General features: G+C 45.2%; 1 protein-coding gene across 5 annotated transcripts in view; it reads right to left on the bottom strand.

Annotated features, from left to right (window-relative positions):
- The window catches only part of Kirrel3 (kirre like nephrin family adhesion molecule 3), a 551,931-nt gene that overhangs the window by 520,749 nt on the left and 12,217 nt on the right, over nucleotides 1-18,965 (bottom strand). The window contains exon 1 of one of the 5 annotated variants that reach the window (XM_041657587.1): nucleotides 14,732-14,845. The exons of the other annotated variants lie outside the window; for them this stretch is intronic. The gene's annotated coding sequence lies outside the window, so the exon portion shown is untranslated. Of the gene's footprint in view, nucleotides 1-14,731; nucleotides 14,846-18,965 lie in introns of those variants that run through there. 5 annotated transcript variants of the gene reach the window in all.

The following is an 18,965-nucleotide window of genomic DNA, read 5'->3' as shown; positions in this document are numbered from 1 at the left end:
TAGGTGGTTTTGACTATTTGTGAATGGAAAAGATTGTTTACGTTTCTTGTGAGAGAAATTCCAGAAGCAAAACTGAATAAACATTAGGAAGTGTGGTGTTTTGAAGGGTAAGCCGTTAGCGGAACATCATTAAGATACGTGTCTGATTCCTGAGTTCAGAGGGGTTGTTGAGCATCTTCCAGTGGCCTAGTTTCCCTAGCTATAACCTCAGAGTACTGGACTCTATCTAAAAGATTGCAATCACTACAAATTGCTTGGAAACTCTCAAGCGATAACAATTATGTGTGAAAATGAGACATGGATACGCTGCCGGGAACTGGACAGGATTTTATGTTCTGTTCTGGGTAGTTTTTTCCCAGGCTGTCATTTGGCCTTTGGTATCACCGAGTCCTTTTCTTACTGAGGTTTGCAACCATAAAAGTAGGATTATACTGCCATAAGGAGGGGAGTTATTCAGAAAGGAGCAGAGAGATTCTGCTTGGGGCTTGTATCAACCTGCCTAACCAAGATGAGCAAAGGACATCAAGACTAACCTCGGGGTCTTAATTAATTAATTAGCTAATTAATTAATGCTGTGTAGGGTATGTGCATATTCATATGTGTGGGTGTCTATGTGTGCAGGTAGAAATGTGCATGTGTATGCATCATGTGGGCGTGTGTGCATGTGAGTGTGTGTGCATATGTGTGTATGTGTGTGTGTGTGTGTGTGTGTATGTATGTATATAGGCCAGAGGAGATCTTAGAAATCATTCTTTAGATTTTTTTTGTTTGATTTTCAAAACAGAATCTCTCAGTGGCTTAGAACTTGCTAAGTTAGCTAGTCTGGCTGGACAGAAAGTCTCAGGCATCCCCCTGTTCCCATCTCCCCAGCACTGACATTTACAGCATGCATCACCCCATCTGGAAATTTTTATGCAGGTTCCGGGAAAATCCCTCAACAGCTGAGGTGTCTCCCAAGTCCTCATCATTTGCTTTTAAAGATTCTAATGGTTCCCTTGCAAGGAATTCCCAAACATGCCTGCAGCAGGTGGTTTGGGCTGAGTATCTGCTACAGACAACAAGGCCAGCAACTGAACTCGGCGAGGTCAGGGAAAAGCCCAAGATTCAATCAGCCCGAGATAGACAGGTTAATGGTGCTGTAGTTCCACAGCCCTTTCTCCTGCTTGTGGCCACAGGCACTGCTGCAGAAATGGCAAATTTCTCTAACTTCTCTCATCTGGGCAGCTGAGAACTCTAGCCGAGCTGGTGGGCATGAGGCCTTGGCACCTTTTCGATTGAAAAATATCCCAGGTATAATAAATATACATCTCCTCCCCAAATCAGAGACTGTGCAGAAAGTCTGGCACAGGGAAGACAGGTACCCTGTCTACACCAAGGTCCCCTAAAGATGCTAAGTGCTCCGGATGTGCTAGTGGTAGACCTTCATCATTCCTATTGACTGTCCAACAGTGGTAATTTTTCTGACACTTGGGAAAAACCCTCCAGTTTATTGGTCTTGGTGGGACACAAGCCCTTTTTCGCTCTACGGAGAAGCTGAAATTTTCCTTCATTAATCTGTCCTACTTCCCAGATACAGCCACGGAAATATGCAATGCAAAGAAGAGAGGGTAGTCACAGCACCACTATGAGCAGGACTGGAGGCTAAGACAATGCCATTGTCTGAGTCAGCTGGCAGAAACTGTCCTGACGACTGTTTGGGATACTGTTAAACCACCTCAGAGCCTGGTCCCTCAGCTCTTTTAGGAACTCGGTGGTCTGCCTCATATTTATTTCCATTTGTATCAGTCAGATGGCTTCTGTTGTTTACCATTGAGGTCCCTGGATGACAGGGTGTCCACCCACCTTAGTACATCCACGAACCACATGCATACACCGCTTCTCCTCCCATTGTAGGTATTCTCCTCCATTGTATGTATATTTGGTGCAGAGCTCCAAATAACTATGAGGACTTAAGAAAATAGCTTCCTTTTTTTCCTCCATCATCCACATAAAAACTGACGGAAAAGAAGGAGCAATACTCTGCTCTGATTGTGCTGCTAGCCTTAAATTCCACTTGCCCTTTCACTGAAGCAGGACGCTGGCCAAAGTCAAGGGGAATTGTATTTGTATCACTAAAGGCATTGCCCAAGTCGGAGTGGAGAACAATTTAGCATACGACTTATAACTCATTCCACTGCCAAATCTATGTTTTGAAAAAGAATAAATAAAGAAGCTGAATACCGGGGTCAATCTGCCTCTTAGTCATAGCCCTCTGAGTGGAAGGCTGAATGTCCTACGGCATACGGGCATACGACCTTGCTCATCATCATGGTGGAGGGGTCTTGTTAGGTCTCCAGTGTCAACTGAGATTGTCCATCTCACATCACCCTGTTCAAACTGATCCAACCAACACAGACCTCACCTCAGGGGCCGCCATTCAGCTCTACAGGGCTGCACAGGGGACACGGCCTTCCTCGTGGATAGTCAGAGTGAGGGAGTCAGCAGAAACTAGCCACGGGATGCACAAGGTTAGCAACTTAGATGCGATGAAGGATTCAGGCTGGTGCTTAACTCCCTGTTCAAGACTTGGGTTTAGACCCCGAGCTGTTAGGCACTACTCCATGGTGGCCTTGAAAATGTCATTTCACCTCTTTGGTCTTAAGGGAATTGTCTGGAAGTGAAGCATGGACAACAGTATGTTGTAAAATGATGTGGACTTAGGAGGAAGATGGCTTGAGTTAAGAAATCTCAGCTTTTGCCATTGCTGAGTGTTTATGACTTCTAATGATTCAGGGGCATTTTTATTTAAATGCCTGTAAATAAGAACCGATACTTTTTCAGAGTTTGGAAGAACTAAAAGTAATGAGCACGCCAAGTTTGCATTGCAGTATCTGACAAGGAGGGCCTCAGTACATCTCGGGTTCCCCCTTTCGTTCATTTGCTAGCGCAGGTACGTATGGGTCATCCCATGGTGCCGGGCTGCATTCAACGCATTAGGAATATAGTGACATGTGTGACAGACAGTGTCCCACCCTGGGCTACTCTCACATGTCTCCTAACTAGAAGAATGAGACTCACGAACTTCTAGGGGGGAGGGGGACAGTGAGACGCTGCTTCCTGCCTGTGCAAGGTGGGTGCTTAATGGCCACGCACGCGGCTGGATTGAACGGCAGACAGGGGAACCCCGCAGATGCTGCTGCATCCATCAGGGAAACCTAAGCAGCTCTGTACCACGAGCTTCCTCCTCCACGGCCATCTCCTTGTGTTCTGATTTTGTTCCGTGTTCTTTTCTGTAGCACTCACTCATCTCCATTATCCCAGTCCTATCTATGTCTGTTTGGCTTTCTTACCTCTGGGCTGTAGTCGAAGAATGTTTCAATATATTTGTGTGTCTCTGGCTGAGTGTTAAGAATGTGTAACATCCTGGAGGTCACCTTCACAGAACCTCTCTTCCAGAAAGCAAGCGCCTTTCTGCCATCTCTGCCACCTTATTATCCCCAAGAAGACGGATGGCATGGATGGCCGGCTGGCTGCCTAACAAGGTGGCCTACGGTATCTTTGGGAAGCCTTTGTTCTTGTCAGTTTCCTTCTCTGACCTTGTACTTGCACCACACCGACTTTCACTACCTTCTGCGTTCCACACGCACAGTGCATTCGGAACTAAGGGCTATAGAAGCGAGAACGGAGCACTCCCACCCTTTAGCGGTGAAAGGTCAAGTTCGGGACTTGTGGGTGAGGAGTCTGTCCTCTCAGCTACATGCGGAATCATGATTTAGATATTGGACAACTATGTGGCTACCTTCTGAACCAGGGTTTCTAGGTGCATAGTCCTTGCACCATTGATATTAGAATCTCTGAGATGTTTCTTCCAATGTAATTTCCCGGGTTCCTCCTGGAATTAACGACTTAGACCTCAATGACTGGAGGGAATGAAGTCCCTGGAATCTTCAGTTTAAACAAACACCCTAAGTGCTTCTTCTGCACATCCTCAAAATATGAGGGGAGGAGGCATATGTCCTGTCTTTGCTGCTGAATGAGTCCCCAATTCTTCCAACCTTCCTCACGTGACATAATTCTCAGGTTGTGTTCATTTGTAAGAGGCTCCTCAGATGTTACTCTCAGAGTGGGCACATCAGCAGAGGGCACCACAGATTTGAGCCTCTTCAGCATGAACGCACTACCTACTATAGAGGAAGCCAAAAAGGGCACTGTATGTAACTATGTCACACCGTTGCCTTGTGTTAAGATTTCAGCAGAATGACTTCACTGTCAGGACTCTGAAATACACTTGACAGGAGATGTGTTTATCAAATTTGAGAGCAACACAATATCACAAAGGGGAGGTAGATTATGAAATTCTAATGGTATGTTTTTTTTTTCTTCATAAGATGATGTGCTTGTGTCTTGTGAGTCAAAGGCAGCTTCCCTCTATCATAGGCGATTTTCTGAGTAGTTAGGACCCAACAAATTCTTATAGACTCCTTTTCTACAGCTGTATGCGAAGTTCACCCATCTCTAGAGTCTACTGCCCTGTAGCTACTTTGTTTGTTTCATTTTTGAGACAGGGTGTTTCTAGTAGCCCTGGCTGTCCCAGAACTTTCTTGTAGACTAGGCTGATCTCTAATGCAGAGATCTTCCCGCCTCTGACTCCAGAGTGCTGCGACTCCAGGCATGAGATCACCATGCCTGACTTTAATCACTTTTACTTAAAAGAGAACATCACAGCATTATTTTCAGATTCTATAATCCCAAGATCACGTCTTTGAATCACTTCAGAATCCTGGGAGCTTATTTCATCAGGTCTAGTACGTGGATTTGTTGTTCTCACTGAAAGCATTTATTAGTGTTGTTGTTAGTGTATATGTGTGTGTGTGTGTGTGTGTAATATGTGTGTATGAGTGTGCCAGGCGTATTCTCACTACACTACAAAAAAACATTTGTAGGAAAGAAAAAAACAAAACAAAACAACAAAACCCGCCCCCCCCCCCCCAAATGGTACCAAAGGAGGTGATTAGAAGTTCTTTGCAAGTGGTTTGCATTCAGGGTGAATTGTTTTATTTTCTCCTGTTTTGGAACCTAGAATTTTCCTTTCATCACTTTCCATGATTCTTCATTTCCATTTTCTTTCTTCTGCTAGCCTCAGCTCATTCTGGCTCTTCGTGTCACTGGGCACCATTGTCACGGGCACCTGCTCCATCTTTGTCCTCATCTGTTGCTTGGGCTCTGGTCTTTCGTCTTTTGTGAATGTGGTCTTCACATCTGAGCGCCTGCGGGTCTGGGCAGCCATTTTGGTTTCTCTAGAGACCACATTCTCACCTTCTACATCAGAATAATTTATATATTACCATCTAAACAGGCTTTATTTTTTGAAGTTATCATATTGCTAGAACATTTTTTCCCTATATAACCCATCTTTTTGCTTTGTCCTTTTTTTTTTTTTTTTTTTTTTTTTGTGAACTTCAGCAATAGCCCTAAAGCTAGGATAGCTGACCATACCTGGTACCTTGTTCTTTTTCAAATCCCTCTGATTGCTATGTATTTTTTATATATTTATTTTTATTTATATTTATTCATTTATTCCTACATTCTTTCAATACGCGTCTCTCAAATGTCTATTAAATACCTTTCAAGTTTGTGGAGAGGTTTATGCCTTGTTGGCACAATGCCTGGCACATATTGTGTGTTCAATAAATATTTGTTGAAAAAGTGAAAAAAAGAGTTAGACTTAAGCCCCGAGAACAGAGTCTCTCATTGATTTCCCCCCAACTTTCTAAGCCATCAAGCTGCCGTAAGGCAATTAAAAAATATGTCAGGAATTCTGCATTAACAGGGTAAGCTTTCTAACCCACATCCACAGAGCTGAGGCCCTCCCTGCCGTAACTGGCTCCTGGGGCCGGTTGATTCTTTGGGTTAGGACAGAGCATCCACAACCAGTCTAGGACACAATTAGAGGGAAATCATTTCAATTCCCTCCTCTCTTCTGTGTGTGTGTGTGTGTGTGTGTGTGTGTGTGTGTGTGTGTTTGTGTACGTACTCAGTTTCTACTCATGATGCATCTCATCCTGTGGGATTTCTGTACTAGAGCCATGCTTCTCTGGTGTGTCTATGGACAAACATCTTTGCCAACACTGTGGCACTCAGGAGAGGGCCTCCTACCAACTCAGACATCAAGTCCAAGTAACTGCAGTCGACACTCTGCAGCATTAGACTTTCATACTACATTAATTTATTATTATTCACCATGTGCGTGTAATAAATCATGCAAGTCTTTCAGGCAATTGCTTCTGCTCTTCCCCTCCAGCTCTTCCTTGGAAAGGCACACACATGTCTTCCTCCACATATGTGTCTGTCATATTTTGTCCTGAAAGCTGGACACACTTTTCTTATTCTTTTTCAAAATTTACCTTAAAGCACTTCTATCCTCACCTATGTAATCACTGCAAACAGCCTGCATTCACTCTTTTCTCCCCCTTGGTCCTTTGCAGCAATGACCCTTTAAGGAGAAGCCGCTGGCGACCTTGCAAGGCTTTCTTCTCCATCTATCGAAGACATTATTACTTTCCTGGGAAGCTTCCTGACTTTGGAGTCTGAACAATGCGTCTAAATCACGGTGCTGCCGATGGACTTCTGATCCCTTGGCAAGGACATATTAAGCTCATGTTCTCCTGCCTCATCCCTGACTCCAGCACATGGTATTCCATAGTCTCCTTCCATGTTTCCACACCCCACTGTTTGCCCACTTGCTTGGCTAACTTCAGTTTATCCTTGGAGCTTTACCTTGTAAGGATGCTTCCTTCAAGAGCTCTTGCCGTCATCCCTACTGTCTGCCACCACAGAAGTAACTCCACACATCGACCCTGTCCCTTAGCGCCCACTTTTCTTGAATTGCTCACTCGCTTATTGGGTGATGTCCTGTGCTCCTGGATGCACCAGGCTATGGTTGCCTTTCAGAAAGTTTGGTAAACTTTCTCGAGTACACCAGGCAAAGAAAGAGCAGATTGGCAGAGGTGGGAAAGCCAATTTCACAGTGGTGGGGAGGGGGAGTGAACAACGCTCAAACAAATCTGCCATTGTCAAATGCAGTCAAGAGCACAGGCTCTCAGAAAAGCAGCTATTAAGAACACAAAGTCTGAGTTTTCCAGTTACAAAAGACCTGGGTAGAACGATTATTTATCACCCAGCAAACACTCTCTTTCTGTCCCATTGTTAATGCCCCACAGACCACATCTGCCTTTGGACAGAGCAGGAAGACAGAGAGGGAGAACGAAATGAATAGAGACGAGAGTGTGAGTTTCCATTTATTTATTTATTTTACATATAAATCAGCTAATCTGTTTAACATTCATATTAAAGTTGTAATCACCTTTGCACACATTAAAATACAAACCAGCACCAAGTAATAGGCCTTAAGAAGAGCATTACAATAGCTATTAGCATATAACAGCTACCTTATCAACTTACAACATCCCTATAAAATAATAACTGCATCCAGGATTGATTCGCAGGAAATTCATTCTCCCGGAGCACTGAAGCCTGACTGGGAGCCTGGGGAAGGTGAGAGTCTGGCTGTTGTTGGCTGACTCAGAACAGCCCTGGGGGCTGGGGAGATCTTGACTAGAGACAGAAGGCTGGCGCTTTCATTTTCCCTCTATTATTTAAATGTGGGGCAAATAAATTAACCTCATTGAGACCAAGCTCCTCAGCTACAAAATGGAGTTAAGGATATTTTCGCCAGAGTAAGAAGGTGTCTGAGAGGCTAGCGGTTGCTTAGTGATGCTGGTGTATTTCCAAGCCTGTCAGGTGCTACAGGGGGTAGGCTGGTTTAATCTTGATTGCCAACTTGACAGGATTTAGAATCACCATGGAAACATGGCTCTGGGTATGTCTGCAAGAGATTTTCCCCCCAGGTTAGGGTTAGTTGAGGTGGGAAGACCTACTCTAAATACAAGTCTCCATTTCCTGGGCTGGGGTCACTAACTGAATATTCAAAAGGAGCAAGGGGATTGAGCAGCAGCATTTGTCATGGCTTCCAAGGAACTGAAGAGATAATGTGACCAGCCACCTGCAGATTCTGATGCTATTCATCACTTCCTCACAGCTGTGGACTATACCTTTGAACTGTGATCCAAGTGAAACCCTTTCTTCCTTAGGTTACATTAGTCAGGTATTTTTTTTTTAATCACAACAAAGAGTAAAGTAATGATACAGTGGCCAAGAGCTGCATGGAAAAGATGCTATCGAAATGGAAGAGCCGCACATGACACTCGAGCGTTCTGCTCATTTGTTTGCTCATTGTCCGTGTTGAGCACCATCAGGGATGGGGGGATGGTGCAGCCAGCGTTGAAACAGTTTCTCTCCTTTCAGCACTCTCAGGTGAATTGGAGGCATCAAGCAAAAAAAAAATGAAACAAGGTGGATGAAACTGAGCACATGATGCAGGAGAATAGATACAGCATGTCCAGGGAGAACAAGATGACTGGCGGGGAATCAGGAGACAGCTTCATGGAAGATGTGAACATCTAAGCAGAGTCAGTACGTCAACAAATGATGAGGAAAAGCTATTTGGGGCTGAAGGAATTGCATAAACAAAGACACTGTGCATAGAATATTCGGGTAAGAACGAATGCCTTCTTTTCCTTTTCTAGGGATAGAGTTTGAAGAGCAAGAAAGGACGCAGAGCTGCTGGAAGCTGTTGATGTGAGAGGTGGAGGACCTTCCATGTAGGACGAAAGTGTGAGCCCACGTGGGGCTGTGTGTCAAAGCAAAGGGTAGAAAGTGAGCTTCCTAAGAGAATGTCGGTCTGATTGTGTTCTAGGAAGACGCAAGTACTGAAGAATGACCACGGTCCTGGGTGACTTTGGGGAAACCGAGGGACTGGATGAGCAGCTTGGAAAGAGAGACACCTCTTTGGGCGATGGAAGACAATGTAAGAAAGCATGAAGAGACCCAGAGAAATGGGTGTTACGTTTGAGGGATGGCTGCATTTGGGAGACAGAGAGAGACTCTCTTGTGAGTGTTAGGATGATGTCTCCTGACAGAATTAGGACAATGGGGAAAGAAATCCTGAGTTTGGTTTTCAGAATACTACAATGAAACCATCAAGATATATGCAAGAAAGTATCATAGAGCATGAAACAGAATGGCCTCCGGGTCAATATTTGTTGTTACGCTTAAAATTTTCCAATAGAGCATTGTTCGGAGTGTGAACTTGGAACTAGACAAAAATCGGTTAGGATAAAGTAACATAATTTAGGGGTTACCAAGAAATTTTAACTTTTAGAAATGAACGTGGTATGCTTAGCTCCTCTATAGGTTACCATTAACATTATTTGAATTACTACATGATACTAGATACTTCTATGATTGGTCTAACATTTCCGATGTGTACTATAATATTTTTTGAAGCCTAGTATCGTAGGCCCACATATTGGAATGCACTATTACCCAGGTTTGTTTGTTCGTTCGTTCGTTCGTTCCTTCCTTCCTTCCTTCCTTTCCTCCTTCCTTCCTTTCCTCTTTCCTTCCTCCCTCCCTCCCTCCCTCCCTCCCTCCCTCCCTCCCTCCCTTCCTTCCTTCCTTCCTACAAAGGGAGAGGGAAATGGCCACTTGAATCCCAGTGGTGGCTTTATTTTTCCAAGCCCTCCTCTCTTATTTATCCTTCAGGTTTAGCCCTTGACTGAAGCAGGCTACTGAATAATGCTGGCATGTTCCTGGGCATAGACTGGCTGTCTACAGGAACTTCCTTCAGACACACTGTAAGCATGAAGCAGCCTAATGGTCACTTTCAGCAGGGAAGTAGCGAAGAAGAGTCATGTCTGTCCTAGATGCGGGCAGAAGAGGGTGCACCCTTAGGGGAGCTACAGAAAGTCTCTCCAAAAAGAACTTGTCCTCTACCACCCACCTACCCGAGGGGAGAGCACTGAAGCTTGTCTGGAAAATAGCTTACCTTTTACAGTGCTGTTAAACCTGCGTGTCTGAATGTCTAAAGCTTCAAGGCTCACATGCTCCAGGGCCTTTTCTCAATGCTCCCTACAGTGTGGCAGGAGTCCAGGCCCGGGGAGCTGGGGTGCCCTCCAGCTCCACCCCAGAAGCAGTCTGTCCTAAGGGTGCCTCCCAGCCCTGTGCCTGCAGGCCCCTGGTGGTAGTGCTGGAGGACAGATCTGAGCTTCTGCCTGGCACATTCCCTTGCTGGGGACTCTGCCAGGGATGGCAGCGGTTAAACGCCTCATTAATATTCAAATCTATTCAAGTCATTTCAATTTGAATTCTATGCATATTATCAGATAGAACAAAATGCAAATATATACAAATTCATCCATATGAAGAAATAAATAGGGGAAGCTGTGCATAATGGGATTATAATCATTCTCAGAGTTCCTCTCTCTCCTTTAATTCCCCAAGGCCCCCAGGCCTGGAGTTGTTCCTGATGTTCCCACCTGGGACTACTTAGGGCATAGGTTCTTTGAGGGCCGAACCCTTTATTTAAAGACAATATAATGAAGTACTGGTTGTTTTTCTCTGGCTCTTCAGGTAGAGTAGGAGGAGCTATAGTTAGGTGTAGGCAGACTCTGAGAGGTTCAGGAGCTGGCTTTGGCCAAAGTTGAGCCCTCCAGCCCTTGGCAAGGCATACTGTCCAGAGAAGGGGTTTCAGGGTCCCAAACATCGCCATGAGTTTTGATGTACCTGTTGGACACCTGGATGAGACGAGCTAAACAAACTCTCAACTTTCTAAAATATTCTCTAGTGAGAAATAGACTTCATAAAACCTTTAAAAGACATTGATAGAACTCAAAAAACAGAATAATCCTGAGTGACATCCGATGCTCGCCTCTGGTCCATCAAGAGTAAAGAGAGATAAACAAAACCATCCTCCAGTTCCCAGCCATCACGTTCATGAAGTCTCCTCCTTCCTCTCACCAGATCCTCATTCAAAAGCCAGCTGCTCAAACACAAGCCAGGGGAGACAATCGCAAGTGCAGGCTGCAAGCTCGCTCCTACCTGTATCAGATCAAATGCAGAAAGCCACAGCGAGCATCTGTCCTTTCTCTTGTACTGTTGCTGCTACCGAATCTCTATTTCATTTCAATTACTCCAAAGACAGGAGGAGGCCCCTGCTATATGGAGTTTTAAGGGGGAGTTCTCTTGCTCTATGCTAATGAAGACCAAGTCAATTGCTATTAAGAACCATTTAGTGCGATTTAACTACAGAATCTAATAGATGCGCCCCTAATCTCTCCCCTACGGAACCCAATGAGAGCAGTGACTCCATTGAATAATGCAGGCACAATTTATGCCAATTCACAGTATAATAACCATTTCATACTCAGCAACCTTTATTTAATAATCCCCAAGTACTTTATTTATAGATAAAAATGACAGAGTAGGGGTGTAATTCTCTACCTTACAGAGAGGGAGACTGAGGCAGAGTTCCCTGGAGTAGGCAAAAGAATGGACCCCAAAGATGCCCATGCCTAATCCCAGAATAGGTTGCCTTATGTATCTAGAGAAAATTGCCATGATTATATCAAACCTGTTGGGCCTGATATAAATATAAGGTTCATTATAAGAGAGAGGTACAAGGCTGGGAGACAGGAGTGATGGATGATGGGAAAAGCATGCTGCATTTGGGGTGATGGGAGGAAGGGCTGTGGGCCAAGAAATATAGTCTCCTGAAAATACGGGAAACTGGATTTTTTTCTTTCTTTGCAGCACCCAGAAAGAGCCCTGCCATCACCTGGGCTCTAGTCCCACAGGCCCCGTTCTAGACTGGACATCTCTGGAAATGTCAGATAAAATTCATGCCATTTTAAGCCAGCAACTTTTCCAGGGCTTGTTAAGGCAGGGAATGAAAGGAAAGTGAGCCCACTACTGTCTGTCTTTTCTCAGCTGGGCTTCCTCTTCTCTAGTAGGGGATTCGGCAAATATTATGAGCAACTTTTTCTCACTTCCCCCTGGAGATCATGAGCTACTGGTGCTGTTTCAGAAGCACAGGAAATAATTTAATTCTTTACAGACAGCGAATGCCTTTAGAACACTAGGAAGCTGGCTTTGATAAACCACCTCACCTTTCTCTAAGGCCTTGGTTCCCCTAAAGTCACACAGAACCTAGCTTCCAAAGAGACTAAAGCAGGTCTGAGGACTCTGATGCTGAACTCAGTTTCCATCTTAACACTTGGAAACATGGACAAAGAAGCCCTCTCCTCTGGTGAAAACCCTTCACAGTGTGGCAAATCACCACCCCCAAAGTATTATGTTCAGGGGTCCCAAGAACTCTTTGAGGCAAGCAAGAGAGAAGCCATGATTTTAGGAGGATCAACCCCGAAGTCCCGTACTAGGCAGAGTCAGTGGCATCCTGACCATTGGTGTAGAGCCGGGGTTACATGCTTGGAGGTTTTGAACTGGGAGTGTTAGGCCTTCAGAAAGCTTTTCGCCAGTTGACAGACTGACACCACATAGAAATTGCACGTGACAGAGAACCATGGCCAGATGCTCAGTGAAAGCCTGGCCTGGGAGGATCTTCCTGACATTTCTTGCTTGATATTGGTTTTAATTGTTTCTACAGTGAATATGGTGGCGTAAAAGAAAAAGGCCCCCAGAGGGAGTGGCACGATTAGGAGATGCAGCCTCATTGAAGTGAGGAAGCGTGTCACTGTGGGGGTAGACTTTGAGGTCTCCGTGTGACACTCAGTCCATTTCCTGTTGCCATCTGATCAAGATGTGGCCAGCACCATGTCTACCCACATACATCTATGCTCCCTGCCATGATGATAACGGACAGAACTTCTGAAATGCAAGCCATCCCAACAAAATGTTTTTCCTTTATAAGAGTTGTCATGGCCATAATATCTATTCACAGCAAAAAACAAAACAAAACAAAACACCCTAATTAAGACAATGGGCTGCAGTTTTCTCTGTGTTTTCCTCATTTATAACACCCAGATATAGTTAAGAGGGGTTCTCCACAGCCTTTGCTATGTGTGGACCCTTGTGCCTTGGTGGACATCAGCAATGAATACTGTTACCAAGAATCTTTCTGTTCATAGTTAGGCGCTTAGCCCATTACCTCCATGTGATGACACAGGAAATCCCCTAGGTTCCTAATTTCCCAAGCACCTTGTGTATACCACCCTATGTGTAGGAACCTAGAGAGGAGACCTGGAGGAGGAATTGGCTGGAAAAACCATGCATGAGACTCAGATTTGGAGTCCTTAGGCTTTCATGGAAACTGTCACACTTAGTACCTTGTGTGACCTCAGAGAGGCCACAGAATAACTTAAGCTCATTTTCCTTATCTCTGAGAGTGAGAATAAAAGTTGATTTAGGGACAAAGAACATAATCCGTGTGCATGTGCTCTAGAGACTGTATACAGTGTATGAACATATGAGGGAATTTGTAGACGGAAATTTCTGTCCCACCTGATCCCACAGCCGTTCAGTCCCAAAGAAGCATACAATGGCTTATATTAATTATAAATGGTTTGACCTATCAGCTCAGGCTTGTTATTAACTAGTTCTTACAACTTAAATTAACCCATAATTCTTGCCTATGTTTAACCACATGGCTTGGTACCTTTTCTCAGCAAGGCATTCTCATCTTGCTGCCTCTGCATCTGTCTGGTGACTGAGTCTCTGCCTTTCCTCTTCCCAGAGTTCTCCTACTCTGGTTGCCCCACCTCTACTTCCTGCCTGGCTACTGGCCAGCCAGAATTTTATTAAGCTAATATGAATGACAAATCTTTACAGTATACTAGAGCATTCGTTATCCCACAGAAGGAATGAAATTATTACCACCCATCCCCAGGGAGTACTTGGTGCTCACAGGTACTCCAGGGGAACAAGGCAATAACAGTGATGGATAGGGCAGGGATGCTGTCAAAGCACTTCCATGGACTGGTAAATGACATATGCCATGGAAGGTAGGCATTATCCATAGCAATGGACATGGGATATGTGAGATTCATTTCTTACCCAGGAAATATTGGCTGGGTGCCTATTATGCATCCTAGTTCAACCAAGGCCTAGCTTAAGAAAATCTAGAAAATAGGCCTTGCCTTCTGGGTCTCCAGAAGGATGGTGAGCAAGGGGAAAAAAGGCACTAGGACATGCTGTGATAAGTTCCCTAAGAGGGTTCCACAGCGGGCTCTGGGAGGAAGAAAGACATTTACTTTACTCAAGAATATGGGGAGGGGGGTATAGGAAACATCCATCCTGGTGGAAGAAGCTGAGTGCTTGGGGTGGGAGTTAGCCAGAGCTGCCTGGAGGAGGATGCATTCCAGAGGGGAAGAGCACAGACGCAATAGGGCTTCAAGAGCTCTGAGTGGCTGTACTGCAGAGACAAGGGGAGAATAGGAGAGGGGAGTTAGGTAATTCCAGGTTAATTTAGATGAACTCTGCAAGTCCAAAACTCCATCCTGAATGACGTTGCCTCCAAAAGATGTTGGGGAACTAGCCAAGGGACATCTATACCTGTGCAGAAGCCAGACCCCCTGTGTGTCTGTGTCTGCACACCTGGCTATGGAACCTTCCAGGCTTCTTTGAGCATATGGACCACTTCATAATCCCTCATGGGTCAGGAGAAGTAATCTTGTGATTTTTTTTTTTTTAACGCTGTTGTCTTAAGATCTGGAGGCCAAAATGTCTCTCACGTGTGCCTGCTCACTCTTTCTCCTGTCCACCTGTCTCTCCCAGCCATCTTGGAGTGTTTTTCTCAACTCTCAGTCACTGGGACAAATACCTGAGACAATCAACTTACATCAGGAATAGGTTTCAGCTTACAGGTTTGGGTGGTCCCATCCATGACTCACCCCTTTGTTTTGGGGTCTGGAGAAGTCAGCACATCATGATGGGGCATTGGCAGTAGAACAAAACCACACAGCTCCTCACTAGGAAGTACAAGAAAACAGAGAGGGGTAGCCATTCTGTGATGTCCCTCAATAATGACCCCCCCACAGAGACCCAAAAGCCTCCTACTGAACAATTCTTAAAGGTCACAACATCACCGTACAGCAGTGCCCTGGAGATTGACTTTAATACGCAGTTCTCTGTGAGGCAGTCAAAATCCACACTGCAGTGTGGGATGAGAGGGCCTTTGAGGACCACTGGCTCCCCTCACCCTCCTAGTGGCTGCTGGATTCAGCAGCTCAGGCATGTGACTTCCCTTAGGTGATTTGGATTGAAGAAAGAGGCCCAGAGGCCTAGTGATGAGAACATCTTTTTTTATGAATTGAAAAATAAAATGACAGTAAGCAGCCAGCAGATCCCAGTTCACAATGAAATGAATATCAATGTCTATGGTGGTATTGACCTTGAAGATTTTTTTCTAAAAAAAAAATAGAACGAGAACTCTCACAGTGCGTTATGATAGATATTCTGAATCTCTTCACAATACAAAGCAGAAAATCTCCCTTTATGGACCTGGGCATCTCCCGTGTACAGTGCCGAGTTTAAAATAAACATTCTAAAGTGCAGGTGAAGAAAATCTATGCCTGCACGTAGCTGCATTCTTCCCTGTCAGCACAGATCATCACGCAGCTTCCCTGGTTCTATGGAGGTCGGGCAGGGCTGAAAGTCATACTGAGAGGAAGGGCTCTTCATTCTTCCAAGTTGTAAGGAAGGCAGCGATGCTAATGACAACCTGGCAACAGTGCCATGTCCCCAGTCCTCAGGGCTTGATCTCACTGTAAGGTTTGGTTTCCTAGACTCAAGACTGAATGTAATTCTTGGTTCCGTTCTCTCTAGCTAGGAATCACCCGAGGGTAATGTAATATGAGAACCATTAGTGGTAGCTCCCTTGAGTCACCTTAAATCCTCTGGTTAGAAACATCTCTCAAACCTCTGTGGGCTCAGTGTCAGCAGTGTTCATGTGAAGGCCAGGGAGGGAAGAAGGTATAGAAGCCAGGTTCAGAGAAATAGAGGAGCATCCTCAAGTGTATCCAGATCAGTTTTGTGTGTGTGTGTGTGTGTGCTCGCGTGCGCGCACGCGCGGGTGCACGTGCTGTTAAGACCCAGTCCACTGGGACAAGCCTCAGAGTCTCTGACTTAGAAGGTTTGAGGCCTGGGAATGCTTTCTTCTGCCCATGGGATGTTGCTACTGGTGGATCAGCTGGCCTGCAGACTACAGGTTGAAACGCACTATGATAGAGAAACTGGAAGCCCTAAGAAGGCCTTCGTACTCCCCTGATGGTATGTCAGAGCTCTTAGCTATCTATATACAGAGGAATATGTGGCCACACCCTCAGATCCCTTTTTCACTACAGTTGTGAATGAGCAAAGTTAATAGATTTCATCTCAATGAAAGTCAATGGCAGGAAAGAAAGGGATAACTCTAACTGAAAGATAAATAAAACACAGTACAAAAATTTTAAACATTTTCCTTGGCATGAATTGGCTCTATTCATCTTAGAATGTGTTTCGATTATGAGAAAGAAATGTAGTTTTCATATTATTTTAGCAGGAGACCAGGAGAGGAAAGTAATAAAGGTTTCTGAATGGTATTTGATTCTGACCAACTCTAACAGTTATTTGTGCCTATAATGCATGAATTTCTATCTGTGAACTCCACTGTCCCAGTTTGGTGATGAGAAAATGCAAACCAAAAGTCAAGCCTGGAAAATGGGCATTCGTGTGGATTTGGAGCCCTGACAGTCACCGGCTGACAGTTCAGCCCTGATATGATCCGTGTGACCCAGGGAGGGGCTCAGGCTGTGGGATAAGCAGACAGAATTTGATGTCTTCTACACCAACGTCTATCTGCTATGCATTCTTCCTCTGGATGCCGCTGATTCTATCTTAAAGGTGTTTCTAAACTCTCAAGGAACTTCCATGTTTTCTAGTTTATCATAAGTGTCTATCTTAAGCCATTATTATGATTTTAAGCATAGCCTAGGTAGATAGGGGCCACCTTCCAACATGATTTCTGACACCAGGTAAGCTGCTGGCAGAAGCCAAAGCGAGGAGAATTGTAAGCTGAACGACATTCAGGCTCTCCTGCATTCTAAGACGCTTTTTATTTCTTCTTAATGACCATTATTAATCATTTCAGAACCATGTAGTCTGCTGACATTTTTACTATTCCAGGCTTGACAAAAAAAAAGAAAGAAAAAAGAAAAAAAAAGAATAAAAAAAGAAAGAGGAGGGTTTTGATGTCCTGAAATGCCTTTTTATGTAGAATAGTTCCATTCTCACTGCACATAGCTAGCAGGAGTCTAACCTCTTCTTGAACCAAATGGGGAATGATTTTTAAAAATCTACTGAAGGGGAGTTGGGTGTGAGAGACTCTTATTAAGAAATAAGAATTGGGCACTCCAAACACTAAGCTAAACAGGAGCTTGAGGGTGGAGGGAGGGAACCATGTTAGAAGCTTCTCCAATCATCTTCAGCCTCACTGTTGGGGAAGAGGTGTCCTTCTTCCTCCTCAGCTCTTCCACTCTGTGCGGGAAGCTCCAAAGGAGAATCGTGGGCCCCTTTAGGCTTTCCGGCTCGCTAACACATAGCTGCTAAGGCGGCACTGTGACTGATATCCTTCCCACCTGACCTGGAAGAAAGGGCTCTTGGGGTCTTGCACACGGGAACTTAGCTGCCATTTTGCCATCCTGTCACTGGTTAGTTGTGTGACCTTGAGGCAAAGCCTCAGTGGCCAGTGCTATCACTTGGGCCATACAGACCAGGTAAGATTGTGATACGCCCTTCACAGGGGTCCCATCCTTTCTTCATCCCATCTCCACAACTCCAACTGATGCTGCAAGGACCAAATCTGAGGGGCTCAGATATACGTCATAACTCCGAGGGACAAACTGACACATTGGAGTTAATAGAAAGAACAACTTCAAAGGGCTTTTAGGGCCATCAATACTCCCCGATCGTCCATCTTGTAGACCACAGAACACCCGTTTCTTGCACCCGACACTGGCATCTTGCTTACTTGCCTGGAAGGACAGACACCCTATTAAACAGCTGCAGTTGGGGGCTAGTGTCCTCTAACAGTGCCATTAGAATTTAGTGTCTCTTCCCAGAGAAGAAAACAGATTTCCCCTCAACAGTCTGCTCAGGAGCCCAGGGCTAAGGACGTCTCCTTGCAGCTTGGGAATAGTGCACTAGCACTTATTACTGGATGTGAAGCAGTTGGCACCCGGATGAAGGGAGGGTGTAGGACCCACAGGAGCGTGTTGACCAGAGGAAGGAGGATCTTCTGTGGTCAGCCCCCTCTTGGGGAGGACGTCAGTAAACTCAGAGTATCAGCCCTCACTGCAGGAAAATGCTGGTGAAATGAGATTGCTCACTCCCCTTTGTGCAGCTTCTTCTAAACCAGTTTGATTATTATTAATTGAACCCACCTAGCTCTAGTCTCCCTGTGTAAGATTCCTCTGAACAGTCTACCTTTACAACCCAGTGTGTTCTGGGAAACTAAGTCCAGCCTCTCTCAGGGAGGGAGAACTGTGGCTATCGGAAATGGAAATGTTGTCTCATCCGCCCCCTTCCTTTTTTGTCCAAACTCCTTGCCTCCCGATAGTCCGCTAGGCTTCCAGGCCCAAGCTGCTGGTCACCCTGCAGCGTCTAAAACCACTGGGCATCCATCCCTCTGCAGTCTGCTCTGAGCTCACGCCAGGGCTTTGCAAGCGCGGCTGCTGCCACCATCAGGCTGACTTCGGGACTGCAGCGTTCGGGGTACATCAGATTCCCCAAACATTTTGCCAACTGCTGTTTCCTCAGTTGCCCCTCACACATACTCAGCACCTTGTGTAAGAAAATGGCTCCGGAAGCCAGTTCTCCAAAGAGTTGCAGTTTGGTGCAAACATGGAGTGGACTCTCGCATCTACAGCCGAGGAATAGAAAAGTGCAAGTCCCACAATACAGGGAAGAGAGATGCTGAGGGATTAAGTGCTGGTTTCTCAGCCAGGCCGCAGAGGACCGGAGTCTTCCTTTACAGCACACGGATGCACACTTAACTTTCTGTCCCCTGAATGCTTGCTTGCCCAATGAGCCAACTA

This window comes from Microtus oregoni, unplaced genomic scaffold, assembly GCF_018167655.1.
Source record: "Microtus oregoni isolate MIOR12 unplaced genomic scaffold, Mior012 000008F_ref0000371, whole genome shotgun sequence".
Lineage (NCBI taxonomy): Eukaryota > Metazoa > Chordata > Mammalia > Rodentia > Cricetidae > Microtus > Microtus oregoni.
Note: the sequence above shows the minus strand (reverse complement) of the source record. Positions and strands in the feature narration are given on the sequence as shown.